This window comes from Bubalus bubalis, chromosome 4 (assembly GCF_019923935.1).
Source record: "Bubalus bubalis isolate 160015118507 breed Murrah chromosome 4, NDDB_SH_1, whole genome shotgun sequence".
Classification (NCBI taxonomy): domain Eukaryota; kingdom Metazoa; phylum Chordata; class Mammalia; order Artiodactyla; family Bovidae; genus Bubalus; species Bubalus bubalis.
The window spans coordinates 151,649,233-151,677,066 of NC_059160.1; the positions used below are offsets into that span (position 1 = coordinate 151,649,233).

The 27,834-nt window shown below is 39.3% G+C and overlaps 1 long non-coding RNA gene across 1 annotated transcript; it reads left to right on the top strand.

Annotated features, from left to right (window-relative positions):
- Window positions 1–522: 522 nt before the first annotated feature.
- On the top strand, window positions 523–27,830 carry LOC123465739. Its single transcript, XR_006641031.1, has 4 exons — window positions 523–671; window positions 14,251–14,439; window positions 27,169–27,215; window positions 27,677–27,830. It is a non-coding gene; the product is annotated as an uncharacterized LOC123465739 (long non-coding RNA).
- The last annotated feature ends 4 nt before the right edge of the window (window positions 27,831–27,834 follow it).

Sequence of the window (27,834 nt, forward strand, 5' to 3'; positions counted from 1 at the left end):
AGTGAATTCAGAGAACTCTCAGTTATACCGTCAACTCACCACCCGCAACTCCTCCATCCCCCAGCACACACCTGACTGCACTCACTGGTTCCCAAGGTCAGTTCATCACAGTATAGATGCGTTCTCCCCTGATGTTGTCTCCACCCTCTGTAGTACAATGTATTCCTGAATTTAAACAATAGATTCCAAATAAGCACAATGGTTGGGAGGATGACAGGACAAGTTATTTCCTGCCAAGTGACCTCTTATTAGATTCAAAATTGAAAACAAAAACAGTAAGAGTTTTATTACAGGTAAGAAGAGATTTTAATTTCTACGTGAAATCTTTAAAGATTGTGTACAAACCTTTGAAATTGGCATCTGGTCTTTTAAAATTGTGCATTGTTTTTAAACTAGTGAGCACATTAGGAAAATAGCAATTATAATATTATGAATTCTTATACAATTTCAACTGAAAATAATTTCATCATTTAGGAGAGGTGTTAAAAAGTATGCTCTATATATCTGATACACTAGGTCCAGCACTGGTCTTGCGGGTTTGGAGAAGGAGGCTCCTGAACCTCCATAGACTTGAGGGAGCTCCGTGCATTTGAAGAGTTGGAGATGGTGGAAATCTAGGATAGGTGTTGTGAAGAACAAGAGCTAAGTCTGATGAGGCCATCAGGGACCAGGTAAGGAAGGCCAGAGGCTCAGAAGCTTTTGAACAAGGAGGGAAGTGGTTACATTTGTGCATTGAAAAGTCCATTGAGAAGTATGACCACTGGCAGCAGCCTAGTATTTTGTCACTTTACTTATTAATTTTTTTACTTAAAAAATTTTAACAACTTATTTAATTAATTTATTTATTAAATATAACTTTATTTATTTTAATTGGAGGTTAATTACTTTACAATATTGTATTGGTTTTTAATTTTAGGCTTACAGTAAAGTTGCAAAACGACTTTTCAAATATTCTTTGCCCAGAATCCCCAACAGTTATATCTTAGTAGGACTGATACAATACTACACATATACTACTGTTATCTAATCTATAGACCTTATTTGAATATCATCAATTTCCCACTAATACCATTTCTTTTGGTTTAATATTCCATACAAGGTATCACACTGGATTTAGTTATTATGCTTTTGCTTAGTATCTCCTGGAATTTAGGACAGTTCCTTAATCTTGCTTTATTTTTCATGACCTCAGCACGTTTGAGAAGCACTGGCTGTTTATTTCATAGCCTGATCCTCAGTGGAAGTTTGTCTGCTGTCTCTACATGATTTCTTTCTGATTTTAATTTTAATTTAATTTTTTCAGAAATACTGAAAAATTGATATTTTGTTCTTTTTAAAACATATCAAGAAGCACTTGTTGATTTGTGACATTACTGATAATGTTAACATCACTTTAAGGGGACATATGCTTGGTTTCTTCACTGTACTTATTATTTTTTTCCACTTGTAAGTATATTGTGTGGTGATATTTTGAGATAATATAAATATCCTGTTTCCCATCATACTTCCACCCACTAATTTTAGTATTCACTAATCAATTTTGCCTGAAACAATTTTTACTGTGATGTGTCTCAAATGATGACTTTCTATTTCCACAATTTCTTCTACATGACTTAGTTGGAATTATGCTATAAAGAAAAGCTGTCTTATTTATTTGTTCATATCAGCATATAAATGTATAAATGTACATTTATATAAATATCAGTATATATCAGTATAAAGCCACAGAGTCTTATTTTAATCTATGGGTTATAACTGATTAGTGTCATCATTTGTTCCCTAAAATTTCCTAGATTTGGCCATTGGAAGCCACTTTATGTTGACTTCTGAGTCTTTGCAACATTTCCTAATGTTTTTATTTTAATTGATTTATTTTTCCAATATATATATTTATTTATTTATTTTAATTGGAGGCTAATTACTTTACAACATTGTATTGGTTTTGCCATGCATCAACATGAATGCGCCACGGGTGTACATGTGTTCACCATCCTGAACCTCCCCCCACCCCCTCCCCATTTTATTGCTCAAACAGCATGTATATATTGTGAGGGTTTTTTAGGAAAAACAAAAAACCAGAATTTGGATATATTAGGTCTCTTTTTCCTGTTACTGACATGACTTGATATTGTCTCACAACTCTAGGATACTCTGTTTTGTGTCTCTGCACTTCCATTCTTTTTCCTGCTTATGTTTCAGTTGGGTCATTGCTGATGACTTATCCTCCACCTTAACTGATTATTTCCCCAGCTGTGCCAGTCTACCAATGAGTCCAACAAGAGTGCTATTCAAGAGTGCTATTACCAATTTTTCTTTCTAGGACTCATCTAGGAATAGATATTTCCTATAGCTTATTTCTTCCAAAATTACCCATGTTTTTATTTTTTATGAATGCTGCTTACCAATTTACTGGAGCCGTTAGCATGTTAATTGTATTTATGTTTGATTCCCTCTCTGATGTTTCGAACATCTGGTTTACCTTTGAGCATTATTCTGCTGATTGCCTTCTCTCTTAGCAGTGGGTGCATTTTTTGCTTTTTAGCATCTTGTCATTTTTGATTGAATGGCAGACATTGTGTATAGATCAGTTGAGGCTGACGTAAATAATATTTTTGCCTAGAAATGGGCATATATTTCTTCTGGCAAGCCATTGAGGGGTTTAGTCAGTCCAGTTAGGTCTTGAACTGAGTTTAGGGTTTATTGTTATATATAATGTACTCCATCTGTAAATTTTTTAGCATTACCTTGTGTTTAGGTTGGAGTCTCTGGCATGGGATAGCATGCTTCAACTGTCAGCCTTTCCCATGCACCTGTGCAAGAGTGGTTTCTCTCTGTGCTTTGGCCATTCTGTACTTTAGTAACTTCTGTTTATATCTGTGTTATTTTCTCTTGTGCTTTCTTTTAGTGTTTTCTTATACATTGTTTATATTTTTGTTGAGCTGACTATTTAAGTTTTTAACTTTCATTGTTTCATTTTTATTTATGAGAGTATTTTTGGCTATTCACTTTCTGAAAATCATTGCTTTAAGTGTATCCATAGATTCTTATAATCAGTGCTTTCATTATCATTAATTTTTTCGATTCTGCATTTTCAATGTGTACTTTCCTTTTACATGAGGTAGTTTTCAATTACAGGTGGAAGGGAGTTTGGAATTTTTAATTTTCTCAGTGATATTTAAGTGCTCAAGGGTTTTTTGCATAGTAATCAGACAGTAAGTTATATTTCTATTTTATGAAACATATTACTCTTTTCTTTGTAACTTAATATGAGATCAATTTTTTGATGACCCACAAGTAGTGTAGAAGAAGGTATAATATATTCTTTGTTATCAGTGTGTGAAGTGTGTCTGTATTATCAGTGTAAGACATGTGTGTATTCTTGAAACCATAAGGATTTTTCTTTTATCTTTGAAGTGTGATAGTTTTATATTACTATCTCAGTGTTGATCATCGATGTTTACTTTCCCAATAATTTTATGGGTTCTTTCAATATGTAGATTTCAGTTTTCCTTTGTTTCTGGAAATAGTATTGAATTACAATTTTAAAATATTAGATACACTAAATCACTTTGGTTTTCTTGCTCTGGCCATCCAATTATATGTATGTTATTTCTTCTTTGCCTGTTTCTCATTACTAACAGTTTTTTTCTGTCTTTCTCCCTTCTTGATGTATCTCATTTCCATTATCTTGGATATTTCCTACCTTTATTCCATACCGTATATTAAATTTTCATTTGAATCTATTTTTCCCTCAGAATCCTGCAATTTAGTCTTAATTTCTGAAATAATTTTGCTTATTTTAATCATTTTATTTCATTGGTTTGATGAACTGTCCTTTCTTTTTTTTCTTATATTTTTGTTTCTGCCTTTTGAATTTCTGATTCAAGGTGATTTTTCATATTTCCAAAGGCTTGCTCATTTATATGTAATTAAGTCTGCAGTGTTTTCTTGCAAGTTATTTCTACTTTATGATTATTTTTTGAGGGAGAATTTACATCAGCTTAATTGAGTTGACTCTTCCTTTCTGATCCATATTATAATTTTTAATAGATTCTTGTTTCCCATGGATTTTTTTAAAGATTTGATAATATTTAGATTTCTAATTCAATGCTGCCCTCTTCTGCCAATTCTAAAGTCCATTTCTTTAGTGGAGTGTGTGTGTGTGTATATGTGAGAGAGAGAAAGAGAATGGGAGGGAGGGAGAGAGGTGAGGAATATGGTCCATGTCTTTTATTTTTTGTTAGTCTTTTTGTTTTGCTTGTTCTCTTCCAAAACTCTAAACTTTTCCAATTTGTTTCTTTTCTCCTTTTCTATTTGTCAAGGGAGTCATCTCCCTTTCCTTTTGTTGTTCCTCTCCCTGAAGCCATGCCTTTCAAAAGCTGCCATGTGAAATCATGTGTACTTTTAAGCATCCTTCTTGTCATCAATAATTATATTTGTCAATAGACATTTTTAAAGTACTTTCACACTTAAGGTCAACTTTCTCTTTTTGGCTGTGGTTTTGAAAAATCTTTATGTACCTTTACCTTCCCTCTCCTCATTTTCTTATAGTTTTTTTCAAACTTGTTAAGCTTTTGGTAGGAGTATGAGTGAGAGATCACAAGATTTGATGAGTTTTATTTCTCCAGTTATTGTGAAGTTTGATAATCCTCTGTGGTTTAGTTATGCTGAGACTGCAGGGTTTATGTAGCTTCACTTGTTCCTCTTATTGTTCTTTCTTATTTTTATAGGATATATGCAAAGTGTAGACCTAGCGAGCTGCTGTGATTTTCAACTCTCCTGAAGTTCTCAAAGTGTTACTGTAGAGCAGCACAGCAGTTTTATACTCAAAGATTAAAAAATGCTGAGGCTCTATGGGTAGTAAACCCAAGACTATACAGCTCATCAGTGACCAGAACTGACAATAGTTATTTGAAAGCAAGTGTTCCGTTAAGCCTTTCTTCCCAGACTATGGAGCCTTCATTGTTTTGGTGGCTGATTCTTCTCTATAGAAATAACTAGACTTCTGCATGATTGTCCCTAAAGTGGGTTGTAGGATGTTTTTCCCTATTCACTAAGTGTACCAGGCCCCTCTCAGAAATGTGCATTTTGGATATTTTCTAGATTCCATTCCTTCCATACAGAAGAACATCTGTAATAGTGATTTGTGTCACAGATGCTAAAGTTCTAGGATATAGATGCATGCCCAGCAGGACTCAAGACCAGTAATGAAAGCTATCATTTCTGATTTTTCTCTGATGCTTTCTCTGATTTAGACTTTTTTTTTTTGCAAGGGGGGATGGATTCTCTCACTCTCACTCTTACTCTCCCCATTTCTGGCAGCATTTTATTGAATATGATTGAGTAGGTCAGTAACATAAACTAATAAGTTGCATAGAAATGTAATGCAAATATAAAGGCAGATTTCATCAAACAAGTTTAGAATAGCTCCAAGTTTTAAAAATAGTTACAAATAGACTTGTCATCAAACCTCAGTTTAGCAGCAAACATGACAACAAAATAGAATACTGTCTTAAAAACTTGTTACCTGTATATCTACCTTGCCCATCATGTCTATTGTAATGTCCTAATTTCAAATAAATATTCTTTACCACTTTAGGTCACATGTCAAAATTTTCATTTAGTCAACACAGTCACCAAACCCATAAAGCATGTGATATTCCTATTTCCCCAACTCAGTGATTATCATCCACAAAACTGTAGTATTGTTAGTAGCTGTGGTAATAATCATGGTAGATAGCTTTTATTGAGTATTGTATGTCCACTTTGTTGTTTAATTTAATCATCATAAAAATCCTGTAGGATTTTTGTATTCTGTGGGCCGTGCCTTTTCCTAAGTTTACTATAAAATATGTTTCTTTTCACCAAACTTCTTGGAAGAGTCTCTATTTCATGACTTTCCTTTGCATTCTTTTAGCATGTGGCTCCTGCCCTCATCACTCTATTGAAACTTATTACCAATAATCATCTTATTGACCAATGGAAAGGCTTCTCTTTATTTCTTATCTAGGTGGACCTTTCCTAAAGCCTTTGATATTGTTTACCACTCAATTTTTTATGCAGTTTTATTTATTATTAATTATTTATTTGGCTGCATCAGGTCCTAGTTGCGGTACATGGGGTCTTCATAGCAGCATGGGATCTTTCTTTGGTGCTCAGCTTTCTTTATAGTCCAACTCTCACATCCATACATGACCACTGGAAAAACCATAGTTTTGACTAGATGGACTTTTGTTGGCAAAGTAATGTCTCTGCTTTTTAATGTGCTGTCAGGTTAATCATAGCTTTTCTTTTAAGAAGCAAGCATCTTTTAATTTCACAGCTGCAGTCATCCCCTGAAGTGATTTTGGAGCGCAAGAAAATAAAGTCTTTCTCTGTTTCCATTGTTTCCCCATCTATTTGCCATAAATTGATTGGACCAGACACCATGATCTTAGTTTTCTGAATGTTGAGCTTTAAGCCAACTATTTCACTCTCCTCTTTCACTTTCATCAAGAGGCTCTTTAGTTCTTGTTCACTTTCTGCCATAAGGGTGGTGTCATCTGCATATCTGAGGTTATTGATATTTCTCCTGGCAATCTTGATTCCAGCTTGTGCTTCATCCAGCCTGCATTTCTCATGATGTACTCTGCATATAAGTTAAATAATCAGGGTGACAATATACAACCTTGACATGCTCCTTTTCTGATTTGGAGCCAGTCTGTTGTTCCATGTCCAGCTCTAACTGTTGCTTCTTGACCTGCATACAGATTTCTAGGAGGCAGGTAAGGTGGTCTGGTATTCCCTTCTCTTAAAAAATTTTCCACATTTTGTTGTTATCCATACAGTCAAAGGCTTTGGTGTGGTCACTAAAGCAGAAATAGATATTTTTCTGGAACTCTCTTGCTTTCTTGATGATCTAACAGATGTTGGCAATTTGATCTCTGGTTCCTCTGCCTTTTCTAAATCCAGCTTGAACATCCAGAAGTTCACAGTTTATGTACTGTTGAAGCCTGGCTTGGAGAATTTTGAGCATTAGTTTGCAAGCATGTGAGATGAGTGCCAATGTGCAGTAGTTTGAGCATTCTTTGGCATTGCCTTTCTTTGGGATTGGAATGAAAACTAACTGACCTTTTCCAGTCCTGTGGCCACTGCTGAGTTTTCCAAATTTGCTGGCATATTGAGTGCAGCACTTTCACAGCATCATCTTTTAGGATTTGAAAGAGCTCAACTGGAATTCCATCACCCCCACTAGCTTTGTTTGTAGTAATTCTTCCTAAGGCCCACTTGATTTCACACTCCAGGATGTCTGCCTCTAGGTGAATGATCATACCATCGTGGTTATCTGGGTCATGAAGATCTTTTTTGTACAGTTCTTGCCACCTCTTCTTAGTATCTTCAGCTTCCGTTAGGTCCATACCATTTCTGTCCTTTATTGTGCCCATATTTGCATGAAATGTTCCCTTGGTATCTCTAATTTTCTTGAAGAGATCTCTAGTCTTTCCCATTCTATTGTTTTCCCTTTATTTCTTTGCACTGATCACTAAGGAAGGCTTTTTTATCTCTCCTTCCTATTCTTTGGAAATCTGCATTCAGATGCAGAGTAAATCTACATTCATGTTTGCTCTCTGGCCCTCTACAAAAAAAGAAAAATATTGATGATCCTTGCTTTTGGTTATTGAAAAGTATACTTAGCAAATGTTAAGTGTAATTATATATATATGTATACACACACACACATATATATGCATATATATATATAATTTTTATCTTTGATATCACTTTTAATTCATTCCAATTTGTTCACACTAGATCCCATGATTTTAATTGCATCAAGAAGAGAAGTAAGTGAGTTCCAGTAAGTGAGGAAAAAATAATAATTTCCATCCAAGTATCTCTCACACTACTCGTTTCGTTCCTCAGGAGTTCTGTTCTGCCATGAGGCACTTCTCTTATTTTGCTAAACCATTGGATGGTTTGGAGAAAGAATTGCTGTGGAATCATAGTCTTAGAAGATTTAAAATAAGGCAAAATGTTTCTCTAGTGAAATATATTTTGTAAAAAAAAAAAAAAAGAACAACAACTCTGTGTATTTATGGCTTTCTTCAACCCTGATTTATAAGTCTAAAATAATCAGCTAGAGCCACTGGCGAGAGTAGGCTTCCTGGCTGATGCAGAGAGAGGCACATTCAGTGAATGCCTTGTGTCCTTACATGTGGCTTTGGCAGGGTGTTAATGGGATTACCCACGCTTCATTTGGACAAGGCTTGGCCCAGAATACATATCTGGATCATACCTGAATACCAAAGGAGAGATTCCTCCATCATAAACATCCCTGAGCCCCTGCATTGATGTTAAAACCTTGGATGCCTTTGTTATGGCCCTTAATTCTGTTAATCGCCCTAGGTAAAGATTAGCTGCTCTTGTCAATTTAATTCAGCTTCAAACAAAGCAACAAGGTCACTATTTTTTCCCCTTCTCTCCCTCTCTCCCTTTCTCTCTCTCCCTCTCTCTCTCTTTGCCAGCAAACAGGATTGAGTTGTCATGTAGCTCTAATAGGCAGCGTGGGGAATCGTTAGTCCACCTCAACGCCCTGACTGATGGGCACTTCACTTCAATCATCTGCCTGAGCAGTAGTGGCCCAGTACTATTGACACTGTGTCAGCTGCAAGAGAAGATGCCTTAATCGGCCTCGACACCCTCTGCATTGATTTGACAAGTTGCTGTAATGACCTTCTTGTTTTTCTGAAGGATTACTGTTTACTCAGGAGGTGCTGCTGACTAAATGTACTGCATCGTCATGGAAACGCTGCTGGTGGAGGCTGCCTCCCCACCAGGACTGGGTGGAGGGTGACATTGATAGGAGACTCTGAATACTTCAATGAACTGGTCTGTCCCAATAGTACTAATTCCAGCCCATTAATCAGACCTGCTCTGAAGAGCCAACTGGAATTAGGGACCAGCCTTGTCAGGTCCCCTGTAAAAGACAGTTTGCTACAAAACTCATTTTTTCCCCCAGAATGCATGTTGAGGCTTACTTATAGTGAGAAGGCACTGTTCACTGTGGCTACTCCTGAGTGCACCTGGAAATTATGATCATTTACATATTATTGAAGGAGGCTGCTTTCTCCTTCACGGACACACCCTTGCATTAGAAGAAGGGGCAAGAATGGAGGAAAGGAAACAATACTTATAACTGGCAAGCACTGTTAACTTTATGAATAAGAATTGCTCTATAAATGGTAGCTATTGTTATTATTTTATTTCATTGATATTAAGATAGAAAATGTGCGCCCCTAACATTTCTGAAATCAAGCACGTCTTATAAATCAATCTGTACATCTGTTGTCAGCCAGGTGGCACTTCTGACACAGGAGAAAATGTTCCACTCACCTTTTCTAGTAAGAACAAAAACAACAGCATCAAAGTCTCTTAGATTCAATATTGCAGGTTTTTGCAGTGAATGCTTTATACAGATTACTTCTTTGAATTTTTAACAAAACGCGTGTAATTGCATATTGTATTTTGCTGCAAGAAACAAGAGCCCTGTCTACAGAGGACTAAATGCAAAAGATTTATTTTTTTGTTGTTGTTCTCATTAACAAGAAATCTAGAAGTAAGGGTTTGTTGGCATTGTCTCAGCAAGTCAAGGATTTCAGATCCAAAGTCTCAGCAATTCTCTTTATCTTTTCCTCGTGGGTCCAAGATAGCTGCTGGAGTTAAAGGCATTGCATCATAACTGCAGTTGAAAGGAGGAAAAGGGGAAAAGAGGGTAGCTCTCATCAGCCCCTTCAAAAGGATTCCTGTACATCACTCTTAACCATTTCCACCGTCTTCCATCCAAGGGTAGATGAGTAGTAGATCTCATCTACCCCTCCTATATTCAAGAAAAGCTGGGTCTTTTAAAAATCATGACATGTTGCATCCCTACCAAAACTGGAATTATTGTCACTAAGGAAAAAGAGCAGGAAGGATATTAAATAGGCATCTCTAGTGTATCCTATGAGTAAAATATAACTATACATATGCCCATTGTACAGATCATGAAATGGAAGCTTAAAGAGGTTAAGTGATGGAAGCTTCACAACTGTCCCATGAAAGAAATATTCTTATTCCCATACCACAGATAAAGGGTAAGCCAAGTTTACAGAAATTAGGGACTTTGCCCTCATTGTCACACATCTACCTTATTCTAGAATTTTGACACCATGTACTACACCACAAGTCATTCTAGGGAAGGCTTCGATTCAATGGCAAGACAGTTTGAAGATGGAAAGAGGAACTGGGCTAACAAACATGATTGAGACTTTGTTTTTCTTCTTCCAGTGATTCGGCCAGTGGTCATTAGCAGAATCTATTTTGTGGTTGCGTGTGATTTGTTTGATGTCTATTAAGTGAGCACAGAATGTCTGGCTACTTTTCCAAGACTCTTGAATGGAGGCCATCTGCCCATTTTTACTGCTTATTTTGAGGCTTATTGGCCATGCCAGTGTTTTATCTCTTAGGCTCCTGTTGACTCCTGACTTCCCTGGAAAGTCCTGGGCAACTTCAGCTATAAATTAAAGACTACTTAGAGGAAAAAAAAAAAAAAGAAAGAAAGAAATTGAGACCTGGGTGGAGGGCAAGAGTCCTGTACATGGTAAGATAAGGAGAGATGACCATATGAGGTGATCCGGAGTCAAGGCACCTGGGTAGGTAAGGAGAATTCTAATTCCCCTTTCCTATGAAAGCTACTCTTCCCACTCACAACCCCAACCCCCAGCACACAATATTACATGTAGTTCTGATGGGGCTATTTATACTGAAATTCCACTTCTAGCCCCCTGGTCCTAAGCTGTGCTCTGTCTCCAGCTAGACCTGGAATGTAAACAAATACAGTGATTGATCCAGTGATTGGCAGTGTGAACCAGGTAGGGCCATTTAGAAATCTCCCTGAGATTCTAACTCTTAACAGTGAAAGAATGTCCCTATTTTTTCCAATGATGAACCATTAGTATAAAGGTCTAGGGATGTTAATACTATCTCTCACTACCGGGAAGAGAACTTACCTGCGAATGATATAGTCATTCAGTGGGGAATGAATCCAGACATGGCAACATAGCCAGAGCCCTGAAAATATCATTGAGCCCCTGGATCTACCATTGCCTGACCTGTGACCTATTTGAAACTAAGTTAAACAAAGGAACAGCAACCAAAGAAAAACAGCAAGAAATCTGTTGTCTGGTGTAACTGGAAAGTCTCTCTCACTTTTGATAACAATAATCCTGACTAAGACTCTGGGAATGAAGCACCTTGCAAAATAAAATCAACTGAAAAGTTTAAAGGAACATAACCAAGGCAATAATCCAAGACTATTTGAAGGACACATAAGGAATGAGTTGAGAAGAATGGCTGAAAACTAAGTTTGAGAACATGGAAGGTGAGATATTGCTTTTCTTCACACAGTGAATGTATACATACAAGTACATATATGAATGTATGTACATACATACATATATTTGTATATACACATGCATATGTGCACACATAGACATATATACCTTGTATTATTTCATGGATGTATGTGTGCATGTACAGGTGTATGTATGTGTATATACAGTTATTTTTCAGACCTATAAGTGCTATTGTGATTGAGTTAATAGTGCTTATAGACAAATCTGAATTTTCTCCGAGGTCCTTTTTATCATTTTATATAGCAACAAATTAAAAAAAAAATGTTCCTACCCCATTCACAAAAAGGTCAATGAATTTTTTGTGTTTTTCTGTGGTCTAGTGGCTAACTGCAAACTCTCCCCATCTCTTACCCCCAGCAAGAGCTTCAGAAACACACATGCTGATGCAGTGTCCCCAGTTCTTAAAGCCCCTCCTCCAGACTTTTTCCCTTAATGAGTTTAAAAATTCAATAATAACTATGCATATGGGAGTAGAATCCATTGTGTCATCCTTGTTTAAGTGTTTCACTATTAACCTCTTACATTTATAAATATTTTCAAGGGAGAGCGCATGCATATTTCATATGCCATGCTGAATGTGCTCTCTACACAGGTTGCCAGAAGGCAAAATACAAACACATGAAATGTTCAACTAGATCATATGCAGCTCAGTTAAATAAACACTCAGATGACAGACTCTAACAGTAATTCACTATCAAATTGTTAATAGACAGTATATTGTCTGTTATGCCCAAATTGTGTTACCAGTGAGTCAAATTAAAGGGTGAAGAAAGTTAGATTTGTGTGTCACTTTAAATTGAAGCCTGCTTCAAAATGCTATCGAGCATAATGAAAGAATACCTATAGACCATCCTCTGTTGGCATGGTAATGTATTAAGCTAAGATAAATGGAGCAGTCATCTGAAGCAGGAACTAATGTTGACCAAACCAGCAGTTAACAAGCTGGGTACCTGACATATATCAGATTTTGAAAGACAGAAAACATTAACAGTCCTGCTGATCAAAATCTGATGAGGATTTGTTTTTTTTTAAAGTTCACTGGGTCTTGCTAACCACATATCTAAAAGAAAGAGTCCCTTTTAAAAAAATTTAATTTATCATTTCATGTATTTATTTTTGGCCGTGCTGGGCCTTCATCGCCACACAGGCTGTTCTTTAGTTGCTGCGACCGGGGCTACTCTTCGTTGCTATGCGCGGGTTTCTCATTGCGGTCTTCTCTTGTGAAGGAGCACGGGTTGCAGGGCACATGATGGTAGTTTGTAGCACGTGAACTCCGCACTTGAGGCTCAAGGGCTCTAGCGCACAGGTTCGATAGTTGTGGCGCGTGGGCTGAGTCGCTCTGTAGCACGTGGGATCTTTCCTAATGAGGTTGAAGCCATGTTTCCTACATGGGCAGGCTGATTCTTTTACCGCTGAGCCACCAGGAATGCCCAGAGTCACTTGACATGAAGGCAAGTCAAATTTCCAGAAGTGTGGTATCACTGTTTGTAGTAGCAGGGTTTGCAGTGGTTGGGAGGATTAGACCTCATTATCCATACTACCACCTCATGCCACCACCCCCGCTATGTCATCTCAGCATAATGACCAGACAACTTAAGTTCCTCAATGAAGTATACTTCTTGGCAGGAGAAAAGAAAATTCAAACTGTGATCTATATTTCAGAGCTTAAACGATGTGGAAATTTCTGCTGTTGTTATTATTTCTTGATATTTGGGGGTTCTTTTGTTTGTTTTTCTCAGTTTACATCTTGCAAGATTTGTGCTACTCTACCATTCCAGGCCAAAATGCTATCTTATTCAGAGAGTAGGTTAGTACCATCATGCCTCTGCTGGACCACAGCCATGTCTCCTCAACGGAGTCTTAGGCCACGAGCCTGGGAGGAAGGAGCTGACATCCAGTGCCCGAGTGCTGCCCATCCATTCCCTTCTCTCACCCCTTCTCCCCCATCCAATCTGAGTGGTCTCCACTCCTCTCTTTTCTTTATGCTATATTTCACTTATTCGTAATGACCATACACTGAGGTACCCAACTCACATTCTACCCCTAAGCTGTTGCTGCTGCTGCTAAGTCGCTTCGGTCGTGTCCGACTCTTCGCAACCCCATGGACCGCAGCCTACGAGGCTCCTCCGTCCATGGGAGTTTTCAGGCAAGAGTACTGGAGTGGGTTGCCATTGCCTTCTCCATCTAGTCCTAAGATGTGCCTCCTAAAATTGTGTTGTCTATTTGTGATTAGGACCATACAGCAATTCCAGAGACAGTATGTGTGTGTATATACACACACACACACACACACACATATCTACCTGTATGAGCCCCGAGGCAGCTGTGACATGGACTGAAATGAACTGGTCAGTGAATATCAAACTGAACATGTGTACATCTGAGTGATCCTGGACATATCTGTGTACGCATGTGTCTGTCAGTCTGGGGAGCATAAAGAACAGTGACCTCTGTGCTGATGGAGACATCTGTCAGGGGCTGAGATATATACCCCTCTGCTCCCCTAACCCAGCCATGGATAAGTAGATACCCTGATAAACCTCTCTCTACACACCTGTATTCATGCGAATTTGATAGTACCAGATAACCTTTCCTGCATATAATACACGTCCGTGTTAATAGAAGTCACATGGTGATTGCATACATTAGTGAGAATGCTAAGATAGTAGGGTTTGGAACCTCTTAAGCAGCCAGTGGGACCTTCCAGTCCCTCTCAAAACCATCTGCAGCAGTAGTCACCTTGGTGATCCCCATAAAGAGCTGGGTCTTACTGTGGACAAAGCCCCATCATTAACCTGTGCATGTTTTTCTTGTGCAGCAACAGAAACATGAGGTCGGTCCAGCCTGGGGCAGTTTCTCTCCAAGAGAAGATGGAGGAAGCACAGCTAAGTGACTGGAAATTTGACATGCCTTGATGTCAAGAGATACCTGTACCTCTTGGAAACAACAAACCCTTTGTGGTACCTCAGTGGGATCATCAGTGGGGCATGGCCCTCTCTTGGACAACGTAAGAGCTCTGTTATATTTACCTGGCCCCTGAAGGGCTTCTGAAGCATCACCTCCTTTCCCTCACCAGCTTTACACTCCTGGTTCTGCCCATCACATCCATTTCCCCAAGTGGCATCTGCCTATTGCTTCCAGGTCTGTAGAAATTGTCTCCATCTGCCTCTTCCCCTGGAAACCTCTCACTGACAATCTAAGTCTCTGCTTCTATTCTCTTCATACAGTACTATCTCAAAACCAGTGGTCCTTAAAACGTGCCCCTGCTCCCGACCATCAACACTGATAGTGTCTGAGAGCTTATTAGAAATGTATTCCTGTGTGTTTATCTTGTTTATCCTTTCAAGAGTATGGAAACAAAAAACTGTGCAGTTCCCATTCGTTGTGAAGCCTCAACAATCAGACCCATTGTCCGTCAGAGCCAGGAATGCGCCTGTTCCTGCCTGATCCTTTGTGTCCAGGTGTTGTTGCTGGGGGAGGCTCTGAGCCTGACTGAGGGTGGGGGGGCTCGGTAAATGTTTATTGAATGAATAGATGATTTACAAGTGAACGGGAAGCAGAATCATAAGGCAGTAGAAAGTCCAGGCTCTGAGGCAAGACTTTCTCAGAGCAAATCCTGGCTCCTATATTCCTGGTTCTGGGGCCCTAGACAGTTACTTAGTCTCTATGTTGCTAAGTCGCTTCAGTCGTGTCCGACTCTGTGCGACCCCAGAGACGGCAGCCCACCAAGCTCCCCCGTCCCTGGGATCCTCCAGGCAAGAACACTGGAGTGGGTTGCCATTTCCTCCTCCAATGCAGGAAAGTGAAAAGTGAAAGTGAAGTCTCTCAGTCATGTCCGACTCTTCGCGACCCCATGGACTGCAGCCTACCAGGCTCCTCCATCCATGGGATTTTCCAGGCAAGAGTACTGGAGTGGGGTGCCATTGCCTTCTCCTATGCTTGCTAGCAAAAAAGGCATGGTAATGGTGCCGATTCTGTGGGCAGTGTGTGGATTTGATATGTTAATACCGATAAGTACTTTGAACGGTGCATGTCATCTAGTTGCTATTGTTATTGTTTAGTTGCTCAGTCGTGTCCAAATTTTTGTGACCCCATCGACTGTAGCCCACCAGGCTCCTCTGTCCATGGGATTTCCCAGGAAAGAATACTGGAGTGAATTGCCATTTCCTTTTCCAGGGCATCTAGTAAGCACCCCCTATTATGAGTATTAATTAAGAAGGACTTTAATTCTGATATATTCCTGTTGAAGGATTTCACTGGATTTCCCCAAAGGATACTTGGAATTAGAATCTGGAAAATACAGACAGACAGTCTGTGACTTATGACAGTTCAACTTATGATTTTTCAGTGTTATGATGACGTGAAAGCAATGTACATTCAGTAGAAACTGTACTTTGAATTTTTCATTTTGATCTTTTCCTGAGCAACTGATACGTATTACAGGACTCTCTCAGGATGCTGGAAGTGGCACCCATAGCTTGCAGTCAGCCCCGACTGACAACCAACACACTTACAACCACTCAGCACCCAGGCAACCATTCTGTTTTTCACTTTTAGTGCAGTGTTCAATAAATTACTCAAGAGATTCAGCACTTGATTATAAAATAGGCTTTGTGTTAAATGATGTTGCCCAACTGTAGGCTAATGTATGTGTTCTGAGCATGTTTAGGGTGGGCTAGGCTAAGGTACCATGTTCCATCAGTTGGATATGCTAAATGCATTTCAATTTGTTATGTTCTCAACTCATGATATATTTATAGGGACATAACCCATCATAAGTCAAAGAAGAGCTGTATATATATTATCTTCTGATTCTATTTCTTGGCACTTCTCAACACAGTGTCTGGAAAAGAGCTTTATTTGGTGATGTCATTTTCTACCCATTAACAGTGTTTATAAATTTGAGACAGTTGAAGAGAGCAGAATTTGCTGAAGTCTCTCTTACTCTTCCCTTTTCACCTCTCCTTTTCCTCAGCCCCCATCTTCTTTTGGGCTTCCCTGGTGTCTCAGGGGTGAAGAGTCCACCTGCAATGCAGGAACTGCAGGAGACGCAAGTTCGATTCCTGGGTCAGGAAGATCCCTGGAGGAGGGCATGGCAACCCTCTCCAGTATTCCTGCTTGGAGAAGCCCATGGACAGGGGAGCCTGGCAGGCCATAATTCATAGGGTCACAAAGAGTTGGAAGCAACTTAGCACACATACATCTTCTTTTCCCTCCTATTTCCTGCTTTTCCCTTTTCTTTCTTGCTGTCTTTCTATGCATCTCTCTCTTCTCTCTGCCTCCCCTTCCTCTTAACCCACACTGACTTCCTCCTTTTCTTCCTCTCTCTCACCCAGATGCTTCTGGAACCATCACAATTGGTTTCTGCCAAAACAATGAAATGCCACAAAATGTCTGAAATATTATGCATGACTCTTAACCACCCTAATGAACATGCTAGGAAAGTGTCCAGGGAAAAGAAACATTATCGCAAGTGAAGTACTCACAGTTATTTTTTCACTGTACCTGAAATTGAACTTCTTTGCTATTCTTTCAGCTGAGAACATCTTGTTACAAACTATCCCCAAAGCAAAGGCAGGAAGGGCTGCCTGGGGACCACTTGGGTACCACCTGGTATCCCAGCCCACCAGCAGAATGCCAGTCTCACCCGCCTCGCAAAGCGGACAGACTGCAGGTCTCATGGCTACTGTCTTACATCAGGTGCCTCATTCACCCCTGCAGCTTGGAGGGGGCCTAAAATGGAGAGTTCATGATCCCCCCCGTGCTCAGAGGCTGAGTATGCCCCTCACATGTACTGAGGAGAGGATTCTGATGTTTGGTGGGAGGTTGGACACGATGACCTCAGAGATCCCTTCAAAGTGGAAATTCTGTGATTAGGGTCAATTCTTAACCTCTGAACTGTTGAAGGTAACTGGAATTCTGCTGCACTGTGGGTCACCCCACCTCAGCCCTCAAACCATGGAGGCCTCTTTTAATGGTCAGCATCCCCTCAGCCCTCTGACAATCATCCAGCACAACTCCTCTGAATTCCACCTTAGCACTGTACTCTTTCTCAGATATAAACAGTAAGTCAAACACGTCTCTCTCAAGTGGCTGTGAAGATAGGGTGTTGCCCACCCAGGCCAGCTGATTATGGCTTTTTGGTTCAGATGGGGGGTGGCTCAACATAGGAGTGAGGGACGGTGACAATGGACCATGCCCTTCCTTGACTTCTGCCTCAGCAGAAAAGCCCTCTCCTCCTCTTGGGGGTGCATCCTCCTCCCTTTTTAAAAGTCAAGCTGAATTTATACCCCTTTTCTCTCCCAGCCAAACAGGTGACTCCTGCCAGGCCCGGAAGAGAAAAAGGGCATTGTCTGCCTCTCCCTCTGGCTCCACTTCATTTCATTGAGCTCACGCGTTCCCTCTTCATGTCACTGAAAATGTTATTTATCGACCCTGCTGACAGCGGCAGTAAATAGAGCCCAGGCTGTTTTACATCGCTGATGAGGAGGCAGGCTCCATAACTCATCAGGCCCAATCTGATTCCACATCAGTCCTCTTCCCCTTTTTTCTCCTCTGTATCTCATTACAGAAACAGGAATTAATACACATGGACAGAAGAGAAATGAGTTTGGCTGCTCTTAGGGCTTTTGTGGGAAAGCAGACATCCTCAGTGGCTCTTTAAGAAAAATGGACGGAGGGTCAGCCCAGTTGCTCACTGTGGACCATTAGCTGTGCCCTGATGATAACAGACTGAGGGGTCCTCATACCCTTGGACTGGAGCTGAGATTTGGGGATTAGCATAGAGATGGCTTCCCAATCATTCTTTTGAATCTCGATGTACAGCTATGGGCCAGGGATGCTATGATAAAATGATGCATTTTCTTGGAATGCCTACTTTAGATTTAAGGAGTAAATGTATATTAAAATAAACACAAATATTTTAACCTGGGGTTAACTCGAATGGACATGGATTTTAGTGTGACACTTCAAAGAAATTTCGCTTTTGTAATGAGTTCCATTGGAGCTATGCTTCAGACCTCAGTGACGAGCAATCCCTCGTCCCTTCATTCTGGCTTTGGGCCTTCTCAAATGAAACACTTCCAGAAATGAGCCATCCTATTCATCCTACTCTTCCATCTTTTAATGTTTATTTATTTGGCTGCATCAGGTCTTAGTTGGGGCATTCGAGATCTTCACTGTAGCCATGCACTCTCTGTGGTGCAGAGGGCTCAGTAGCTGTGGTGCTTAGGCTTAGTTGCTCTGCGGCATGTGGCATCTTGGTTCCCTGACCAGGAACTTCTGAAAACACCATCCTTACTTTGTGCTGAACCCACCGTAGTAGACAGTGAGTCTATACTGAGACAAGTGGTACTGAGTGGAATCCGTGCTGAACGTAGGGTGGGAACCCTGAGATTATTCTCCAGGCCTATCCCTTGGTTGCTGGATTTCAGGCACAAAGCTCCCTCTTGCCCCAAACTCACTATCCTCCTCTGTTAAATGGGGTTGATGGTATCTGCCTGCCTGAGCCTTCATGAGCATTAACTGAGACAGAGAGAGGAACTTTGCTTGTCAGTAGTCTTGTACCTGGGATTAAAGCAGTATTAGAATGCAGAATCAGCACCAATCATTTTTCTTTTATCTTTTTAATATTTATTGATTTGTCTGTACCAGATATTTAGTTGCGGCATGCAGGATCTTGGTTGCCACCTATGGGATCTTTCAGTTGTGGCATGCAAGACCTAATTCCCTGACCAGGGATCAAACCCAGGCCCCTTGTGTTGGGAGCAGGAAGCCTTACCTGCTGGACCACCAGGGAAGCCCCTGAGCACCAATTTCTGATGGCAGGTACATCGTCATCATAAGGGCGTGTGGAAGGACTACATGTTATAAAACGTCCCACCATGTGAAACAGAATTCGTGTCATTATTGAGCACTCGCTAACTGACTTAAGGTCAGGCACGGAGAATACTCTGTGGGAGTACAAGAGGACTCTGATCTAAGGAAATCCATGTCTAACTGAGATAAGTAGACAAATGTCACCAGTGTGGGACATGGGCAAGCAATAGCTAGACTGTGCAGGTAGACTGTCTGTCCAGACTCTATAATAAAAACAGGACTATCACTGTGAATGTTTATGTGTGTTTAGTATGTTCTAGCAGAGAAGGCAGTGGCACCCCGCTCCAGTACTCTTGCCTGGAAAATCCCATGGACGGAGGACCCTGGTAGGCTGCAGTCCATGGGGTCGCAAAGAGTCGGGCACCACTGAGCGACTTTACTTTCACTTTTCATTTTCATGCATTGGAGAAGGAAATGGCAACCCACTCCAGTGTTCTTGCCTGGAGAATCCCAGGGACAGAGGAGCCTAGTGGGCTGCCGTCTATGGGGTCGCACAGACTCGGACACGACTGAAGTGACTGAGCAGCAGCAGCAGCAGCATGTTCTAGGCATTGTCCTAAGGACACTACCTGTAGTTATCCCCACTAAACCTTCTAACAAACCTCCAAAATGTATCTTCATTTATAATTAAAGAATCCAGGCTTAACCAGATGAGGAGGTTCCCCATGAGCCTGCAGTATTTGCACCAGATTTGTTTGACTTCAGAGCCTCTGAAAAGGCCTTCTCAGGGAGCTGTGACCATGCAGGGCAGGGGTGCATGAACATTGCCAAATAAGCCCAATTTTGTTCACTTTTATCCTCTGGGCACTAGGGCTCCTCAACCCCTCATTGTGCCTCAGGTTCTTCATTTGCAAGAGAAAAAGGATTGACTTAGTTGATCTCAATTCTGAGACTCTGGATATACTTGTGAAAAGGGGAACTAGATAGATTGAACTTCAGTCTAAAAAGCTTGTGATAGGCTTTGAAAACGGGCAGGATACAGCCCTAAACTAGGACTCGGTTATCTCTCAGGAGATGGTTCCTTTAATTTTGGAAAAATAGATGCACAATTCACCACTTCTTTGAAATAAATTTTGAACATATGTGTGTACATGTATGTACATATACATATATATTAATATGTAAAATATGTTTGTACATATACATGTATATTCATATGTAAAATATAGGTATTTATATATATGTACCACATATATATAAACTATCTATGTATATGTATACAAACACTTATCATTATTATTGCAATCTTTATTAACTTGCTTGAATTTTAAGTTGACTCTCCCTCTCCTATACTCAAAGTTTAGAGCTCTGAGTATTGAGATATCTGAAAATCCTAGCTTTTATTCCTTTATTTGCCATCTTTAGAAGTTACTGCTGCTTGTTTTCTTAGCTATTTCATAGTTCCTAAACTTTGCTTAAAAGTATTTCTAATTCTTCACATTGAAAAGTGGATTGCAAATGAAGTTTAATACGGAATGTTTTGTACCAAGAAAACTAATGCCCCGTTTTCCCCCCTAATGAATGCCAAAATCATCACAGACTCAAGGCTCATGAATAATGTATATCATCCAATTAAGTACAAATGCTGTTCAGTTCTTGCAAGTGGTATGTGATACCAGTTCTGGCCTTAGAATGGGCACTGAGGGTAGAGATGGAAGAAGGGCTTGGGGAGCGTTGTGGTTGTGTGCCTGTGTGTCTGACAGCTAAGCCCCCACAATTTGTCATGCTCGTTACATCCTGAGAGCTAAACTTCCCATGCTCGAGTCCACAGAGAGGTGTTTTGTTTTTTTTTTTTTTTTTTCCTAACCATAAATAGAACTTATCTTAAAATTTTAAATCCTCAGGCTCTAATGGCCTGGGAGCTCTTGTCTGGTCATGTCCTCTGCTTGTGAAACCATCCACTCTGATTGGCCAGCAGACCCCTCTCCCCAAGCTGAACTGCTTCAGGTGGTCACCCTCTAGAGGCTGACCCTCCGAGGGAGGTGCTCCAGTGATTCTCTGGACCCAAAGAATACACTTCACTCTTTTGGCTCCTGATCAAGATGTCCTTCTTCACCAAGAGATTTTGGCAAACTTTTGAGGGTGCTGATTTGGGTGTTGGGTATGTGTTTGTTTATTTTTGTTTTAGCATTTATTTATTTGCACACAATACTGTGGTCAGGAGCGTGCTACTTCTCCAGGGAAGTTGTCTGCAATGCATCATTGAGGCGACAACTTAACGATTCACAGTGATCATTCTCTGTGGTCTGCCATGGAGACTCATGAAAGCATGAACTGGGTGTGTTCTTTATCTTCCACTACCAAAAACACAGAGCCTGAAGGACATGATATCAAATCAGTACTTCCAGACAGCCAGTAAAGGTGATTATATATCTGAACCTCAGTTTCCTCATCAGAAATAGAATATAGTAACTAACAAATGTTTTATCCGGGTGGGTGTATAGAGTAAAAGCATTGTTACCTATAAATCCTGAAGCCTTGTGCAAATGTTTGTAATTACCCTCTTCGCTATGAGTGTATAGACGTCCCCACTAGGACTTCATGACTGGACATGACAAATCTCCAGGACTTGGGCTTACCCAAGCCAGGTTAATGTTGTTCATAAAATATTCATCTATCAGGGTTTGCATTTGTAACATTTAGTTGTGCCAAATAACAGAGCCAGCCGGCAGTTTCTTAGAATTACACCGTCTAATAATGAATGCTGGAGACAGAATTTTTTTCAGCCTAAAATCTCTTCTTATAACTCAGGGTTGATGAGTGCTGCCCTACATTTCTCGATGGATCCAATTTAACACCAGACGAAGCAGTGACTCAGACTAACTTAAATATCTCAAGACGAGTTTCACCTTTTCCTCTGAGGCCATATCAGCTCAATTGCATAAGTGCAAATTTATTGAAAGTGGTTTGGTGCTTAGCTTTTCTCTATTGGCAGTAATGGAGTTTAAATTTATAGCAGGCTGATGAATTTCAGATAAGAGAACCATTACCTTACAACAACATTAAGGAAAAATATATAACTCCAATTGCTGAACCTCAAATGCGTATTGTTTGAATGAGGGGAGATGGATGAGGTAGGCTGACATTTGCAAATGCAATTCCTTTCCATCCTCGTGGTACTAGCCCAGGAGTTTGAAAGCATGGCATATTCCAGAAAGGGCTCGGGATAGTTATGCATTACAAGTGCATTATAACAAAATAGCAGAAGCAGGACATGATCTAGAGGTGAGGGATTTTTCCTTCTCCTAATTAATATAATTGGAGGTGTCTTTTGGCAATGGACCAACGCTGTCGTAGGCCTTGGGTGATTCGTTTGGTACTTGTGACATCGTCTCCCATGTGTTATTTTCCTTTTATACTTGCTTTGTCTTCCCACAGGGTGGAACTCTGGCATTATATAGACAAAAATGAAGGATGCAGTACATGTGTGAGGGCCAAAGAGGCCTGGGCGTCTCCATTTTCTTGAGACTTCCAATATATGGGGGAAGGGGAGAGGAATGCAACTGAAACAGCTTTATAAAAATTATATGTGTTATTTTTGTATGCTGTATTTTTAAATGTTTATGCTGAGTAAATGAATTCTTTACCTTTAAAAATTTAATATTATTTGCTACATTAAGATTATCACAGAATTGATAAAATGGGGGTTATAGACAATATTCTCACACAATGGAACACAAATTTCGGGTTGTGTGATGTACTTTATCTCTTCCCCATTTCTGTCATACATCTTAGAGATTGTGTGAATGACATCATTTAGAGATAGTCTCTTCTTAAAATAATTTATTTTGGTTGTAGTTGATTTACAGTGTTTCAGGCGAACAGTGTGACTCAGTCATACATACCTATGTATATCTATTATATGTCGGTTTCCAGTACAGTTATTACAAGACACCAACTATAGTCTCCTGTGCCGTACAGTAAGCCCTTGTTTGTTTATTTTACATAGTAATGCGTATCTATTAATCCCAAATTCCTAATTTATCTCTTTGTCCCTTTCCCCTTTAGTAACCATAAGTTTAATTTCTAAGTCGGTGAGTCTGTTTCTGCTTTGTAAACAAGTTCATTTGTATCTTTTTTTGAGATTACACATATAAGTGATATCATATGATACATCTTTGTCTGACTTACTCCACTTTGTATGAATATAAAGTCTTAACATGAGATGCTTTGTGAGTTTGTGTGTCAAATAACCCTTTTTGCCTTTCCATTTCCACCCCATTCCTCTATAGACCATAGCTTTCCAAAAAATTTCATTCTTGGGCAAGTTACTTACTTTTCTGGCTCTTGTTCTCATTCATAAAATGTATGTGTGTCTGAGGCAGGGGTAAAGGTATGGGGGTCCCCAGCACCACCACAATCCAAGGGGAGACCCCAAATTTCCCCAGGGTGAGAAGCATTTTCCCAGCTTTTAGAGAGAAGGTCACTTCAGTCCCCAGGGAAACCCCACTTGGGATGATTTCTCTGTGGTCCTCTCTCAGTCCAAGGCCCCTCCTTTGCAGTCTATGCTATCCATGGGGAACCAGCCACTACAAATGCCCCAACCCTTCTGAGAAGGGGGTGGCTGAGGAAGGAGCCATGAAAAATGTCATTTTATTTATTTTATTGATGTTTAGTTGATTTAGAGTGTTATTTTCACGTGTCCAGCAAAGTGATTCAGATAGATAGATAGACAATTCTTTATCCAATTCTTTCCCCTACAGATTATTACCAGATCTTGAGTGTAGTTCCTTGTGCTATACAGGAAGTCCTTATTGATTATCTATTTTATATAGTGTTTATATTTTAATTCCAGAGTCCTAATTAATCCTTCCCCACCCTCACCATTTCCCCTTTGGTAACCATAAGCTTGTTTTCTATGTCTATGAGTCTATTTCTGATTTGTAAATGAGTTCATTTGTATCATATTTTTAGATTTTGCATAAAAACGATATCATCTGACATTTGTCTTTGGCTTACTTAAATTAGTACAATAATCTCTAGGTCCATCCATGTTGCTACAGATGGCATTATTTCATTTTTATGGCTGAGTAATGTTCCGTTGTATATGTGTAGCACATCTTTTTTATGCGTTCATCTACGATGGACACTGAGGTTGCATCCATATCTTGGCTGTTGTAAATAGCGCTGCAGTGAACACTGAGGTGCATGTATCTTTTGGAATTATGGTTTTCTCCAGATAGATGGCCTAGCAGTAGGACTGCAGGATTATTTATGGTATTTCTATTTTTAGTTTTTAAGAAACCTCTGTACTGTTCTCCATAGTTGCTGTACCAATTTATATTCCCACCAACAGTGTAGGAACGCCCCCCTTTCTCCACACTCTCCAGCATTTAGTATTTGCAGACTTTTGATGATGGCCATTTAGAGTATTGTAAGGTGGTTGGTACCTGTTTAGTTTTGATTTGCACTTCTCTAATAATTAGCAGTCTTGAGTATTTTTTTCATGTGCCTGTGGGCCTTCTGTATGTCTTCTTAGAGAAATGTCTATTTAGATCTTCTGCCCATTTTTTTATTGGATTTTTTTTTTTAATATACTGAGCTGTATGAGCTGTTTGTTTGTATATTTTGGGAATTAATCCTTTGTTGGTTGCATCATTTGCAAATATTTTCTTCCATTTCATAGATCGTCGTATTATTTCGTTGATGGTTTTCTTTGCTGTGCAAAAGCTTTTAAGTTTCATTAGGTCCCATTTGTTTCCATCAACAAATATTTAGGTTGCTTCCAAGTCTTGGCTATTGTAAATAGTGCTGCAGTGAAACTAGGTACATGTATCTTTTTGAATTATACTTTTCTCCTGCGTCATTTTAGACACCATTCCTCTGACCATTGTCCCAGCACTGTGGGCAGGGAATGGAAGGTCTACACAGTCAGTGTCTTTCCTGTTTGGCTTGTAATCTCTGTCCTATGATACCAGAGTCAGCCCAGCAGTTAAAACACAGCTCTCTTTAAGAGAGACTCTTCAGTTTTCTATAAATAATACCAGAGGGATTTGTGTAGAATGAGACATTCATTTTGTAGTTATTCACACAGCACATTTGAAAGAAAGGGAACTGAATTCAGTTGGCTGGTGGTTTATTATGAAAAGAACTGGCTATTTGAACTCAGAAAAGTTTGAATGAAATTAAATAATCAAACACATGATGTTTTGCCAGCAGTTTTTTCAGCCAAGAAATAATAGCTTTTGGTGTGGCCCAATCTTGGAAAGGTTGATACTGTCGTTCTAGGCCAGAGCAACTGACTCTGGTCCCTTGTTATAAAAGCCCGTTAGAAAACACCCAGACTAATGTGGCCTTGGGGGGAAAATTATATTTCAAGGGCAAATTGCAGAGCAGTGTCCATAGCTGATCCAAGAACATCGATTATAATTTTAATATGGAGCCTTTGAGGATCTCACAGTAATCCCAAATTGATTTTTTTTTTTCTAACATAAGGACAATGGCACATCAAAATCATAAAACTAAAAGTGACTGCAACTACCAAAGTACATTTTAATTCACAAACATAACTTTGAAAATAAGAGATTATTTAGTTCAGTTTTCTAATTTTATGGATAAAGAGAAATGACATATAGAAATGACCCTCGTGCCTTCCCTGGGGTAGAGATTCTAGTCCTATCTCCTCTTTGTAGTGTCTTGCCTGATAGAAATTGACATCATGGAGCTTCATGAATTAGGAAGGACAAATTACTTTTTTTGATCCTATTTTAATTTTTCTCAAAACTCATAAAATATCATTAGAGTGCTTTTTAATTTTTTCTGAAAAGCAGGAAATCGTAAGATTGATAAATAGTTTAATGTGAACCTGATGGCTTGATTAATTAATCACCAAGCTGAGGAACCACTACAATTCATATGTCAATTCAGACTATTTTCGGGAAATGATTTGAATCAATTGCTAATGAAATTGAGAAATTTAGGAGCCACTTTCTGACTTCCAAATGACAGGGCTCATATTTAACTCAAGAGATGTGACAGTTAATGACAACATAAAAAGTGCCATGAATTATTTTCCAGATCATGGGAAAATTACAGCATCTCCCCATTGAAACAGCTCGCAGCTCATCAGCATGAAAATAAACAGCCTTAATCACATGCTAAGACATCTTTGATGCTGTTTAAAATCTAGGTTCTTTTTGAAATAAACAAAGACCATAATCCTCAGGAATAATTGTAATATTTCATAACCTCTTCCTTAATACAGAGTGATAGATGAACCTAGTCTAACTGATATTACTCCTGAAACCTTACAGAAAAAAAAACAGTATGGATCATTGTAATTAAGAAATCTAATTACTTTAAATCCTTATACTAGATAGAGGTTAATTTCTCTTCCCTACTTTAATTCATAGGCTGAAGTTTCCAACCCTGTTTATGTATAAAAGGGCTTGCTTTGTAGATCTTTCCATAACTTTTCACTTCTAGGCAGACACTTTAATGAACTTAACATTACATCGAGATATAACAAGACAGTTGTTGGGTGTTAATGAAATATCAATGGCAATGGGAAAATGCACTGATCAATATTTAATCTAATTAAGGTGTATACAAGGCAATATTATGTAATTAACTCAAAAGAGCATAAGTGATACATGCATGTTTAAATTTTTATTAATATATTTGTTAAGAATTTTTACATCATGCTGTTTTATGGGCTTACTTGAGAGATATAAAATTAAAATGTTTGTCAAGATGCTACTGGAGCAAGTATTAAATGTGGCTCTTAATCATCTTAACAGTCTTTAAGGTTCCCGTGCTGTTCTGATAGTCTCACTAAGGATGAAAGATGAATTTTCCAACAAACAAGAGTCCATATATAAAACCTTTCTGGAATGGTCTTTAAATTTTTTTCTTCTAGGTTCTCATGCTGCTTTGCAAAGAGAATGTACAACAGGATTTGTACAGGTAAGAAAATTTGAAATATGTTTACTATTTTTAAGAACATTCTTTAAAGAGCTACATGTTGCCGGGGAGAAAATATATGGAACTGTAAATATCATTGAGTTACGCTACATGTATCTTTTGGGATTTTAATACCACAGCTTCACAAATTCCTGTAGAATTGCAATTTGGGGGCTTGAATTTTGGTGGGACGGTGATTATGTATCTCATACAAAGACCAGAATAGACTGTTATGATTTTCTACTTTCCAAATATACAAAGCTGCAATATGGGAAAACACTTAAATGTGATCTTGAAGCAAATCCAGAAACAGGCCATTGTGCATAGACATTAACATGGATGGTGCTGTGGGATGTACATTTGTGCTGAGTAAGAATAAGTTCAAGGTTACAAAGTCTAAGCTACTTGTTAGGTCATTTTGCTCAGAAAGTTTGTAGTGTCTCATGGTTCTCTAAACCCTGCAGGCCAATCTAACTCTTGAACCAGAGAACCATCTACTTGCTGCTGCTGCTAAGTCGCTTCAGTCATGTCCAACTCTGTGCAACCCCACAGACGGCAGCCCACCAGGCTCCGCCATCCCTGGGATTCTCCAGGCAAGAACACTGGAGTGGGTTGCCATTTC